Source organism: Schistocerca nitens, chromosome 7, assembly GCF_023898315.1.
Source record: "Schistocerca nitens isolate TAMUIC-IGC-003100 chromosome 7, iqSchNite1.1, whole genome shotgun sequence".
Classification (NCBI taxonomy): Eukaryota; Metazoa; Arthropoda; class Insecta; order Orthoptera; family Acrididae; genus Schistocerca; species Schistocerca nitens.
In genome coordinates this window covers 308718837-308721336 of record NC_064620.1, presented here as the reverse complement: position 1 = coordinate 308721336, position 2500 = coordinate 308718837, and the positions used below count along the sequence as shown (strand labels likewise).

The 2500-nt window shown below is 60.1% G+C and overlaps 1 pseudogene; it reads right to left on the bottom strand.

Moving 5' to 3' along the window:
- The window catches only part of LOC126197827 (large subunit ribosomal RNA), a 7668-nt pseudogene that overhangs the window by 4402 nt on the left and 766 nt on the right, over positions 1-2500 (bottom strand).

The window sequence follows — 2500 nt, the reverse complement described above, 5'->3', positions numbered from 1 at the left end:
TGGCACTTGATTGCCTCAAGCGTTCGGTCGGGGAACATCCTGATGAGTTCTTGGTTGACAAAGAAGAACCGGGCGTCCCTCTCAAGGAACAGTTCGGCCTCCGCCTTGGCGAGCGACAGGACTTCTTCCTCCGTCCACCTCGCACGATGCCTCTCCGTCACGATCTCCGCGTTGGCGGCCGCAAGGTGTTGGCGGCGGCGATGGACCCCGAGACCGGTCTTGGTGGTGAAGCTACGGTGACACTCACTACAGGCGTAGACAGCTGCAACAGTTACAAAATCTTCGGCACGGCCGGTTGGCCGGCTAGGTGCTGGGGAAGCTGGGGTGGCGCCTTCAGCGGAAGGGCCACCACTTTTGTTTTCTTGAGTGCTGCCCCCAACTTGAAGGGAGAGTCATAGTTACTCCCGCCGTTTACCCGCGCTTGCTTGAATTTCTTCACGTTGACATTCAGAGCACTGGGCAGAAATCACATTGCGTCAACACCCGCTAGGGCCATCGCAATGCTTTGTTTTAATTAGACAGTCGGATTCCCCCAGTCCGTGCCAGTTCTGAGTTGATCGTTGAATGGCGGCCGAAGAGAATCCGCGCACCCGCGCGCCCCCGGAGGAGCACGCTAAGGCGGACGCGGCCTCGCAGCAAGGAAGATCCGTGGGAGGCCAAGGCACGGGACCGAGCTCGGATCCTGCACGCAGGTTGAAGCACCGGGGCGCGAACGCCGCACAGGCGCGCGCATCCTGCACCGCCGGCCAGCACGAGGCCGACCAACGGCGAGAGCAGACCACACCCACGCTAAACGCCCGCACTTACCGGCACCCCTACGGCACTCACCTCGCCCAGGCCCGGCACGTTAGCGCTGACCCACTTCCCGACCAAGCCCGACACGCCCCGATCCTCAGAGCCAATCCTTATCCCGAAGTTACGGATCCAATTTGCCGACTTCCCTTACCTACATTATTCTATCGACTAGAGGCTCTTCACCTTGGAGACCTGCTGCGGATATGGGTACGAACCGGCGCGACACCTCCACGTGGCCCTCTCCCGGATTTTCAAGGTCCGAGGGGAAGATCGGGACACCGCCGCAACTGCGGTGCTCTTCGCGTTCCAAACCCTATCTCCCTGCTAGAGGATTCCAGGGAACTCGAACGCTCATGCAGAAAAGAAAACTCTTCCCCGATCTCCCGACGGCGTCTCCGGGTCCTTTTGGGTTACCCCGACGAGCATCTCTAAAAGAGGGGCCCGACTTGTATCGGTTCCGCTGCCGGGTTCCGGAATAGGAACCGGATTCCCTTTCGCCCAACGGGGGCCAGCACAAAGTGCATCATGCTATGACGGCCCCCATCAACATCGGATTTCTCCTAGGGCTTAGGATCGACTGACTCGTGTGCAACGGCTGTTCACACGAAACCCTTCTCCGCGTCAGCCCTCCAGGGCCTCGCTGGAGTATTTGCTACTACCACCAAGATCTGCACCGACGGCGGCTCCAGGCAGGCTCACGCCCAGACCCTTCTGCGCCCACCGCCGCGACCCTCCTACTCGTCAGGGCTTCGCGGCCGGCCGCAAGGACCGGCCGTGACTGCCGGACTGACGGCCGAGTATAGGCACGACGCTTCAGCGCCATCCATTTTCAGGGCTAGTTGCTTCGGCAGGTGAGTTGTTACACACTCCTTAGCGGATTCCGACTTCCATGGCCACCGTCCTGCTGTCTTAAGCAACCAACGCCTTTCATGGTTTCCCATGAGCGTCGATTCGGGCGCCTTAACTCGGCGTTTGGTTCATCCCACAGCGCCAGTTCTGCTTACCAAAAGTGGCCCACTTGGCACTCCGATCCGAGTCGTTTGCTCGCGGCTTCAGCATATCAAGCAAGCCGGAGATCTCACCCATTTAAAGTTTGAGAATAGGTTGAGGTCGTTTCGGCCCCAAGGCCTCTAATCATTCGCTTTACCGGATGAGACTCGTACGAGCACCAGCTATCCTGAGGGAAACTTCGGAGGGAACCAGCTACTAGATGGTTCGATTAGTCTTTCGCCCCTATACCCAGCTCCGACGATCGATTTGCACGTCAGAATCGCTACGGACCTCCATCAGGGTTTCCCCTGACTTCGTCCTGGCCAGGCATAGTTCACCATCTTTCGGGTCCCAACGTGTACGCTCTAGGTGCGCCTCACCTCGCAATGAGGACGAGACGCCCCGGGAGTGCGGAGGCCGCCGCCCCGTGAAGGGCGGGGAAGCCCCATCCTCCCTCGGCCCGCGCAAGGCGAGACCTTCACTTTCATTACGCCTTTAGGTTTCGTACAGCCCAATGACTCGCGCACATGTTAGACTCCTTGGTCCGTGTTTCAAGACGGGTCGTGAAATTGTCCAAAGCTGAAGCGCCGCTGACGGGAGCGATTATTCCGCCCGAGAGCATCCCGAGCCAACAGCGGCGCGGGTCCGGGGCCGGGCCAGGTAGGTCCGTCATCCGGGAAGAACCGCGCGCGCTTGCCGGGAGCCCGAGCGCCCA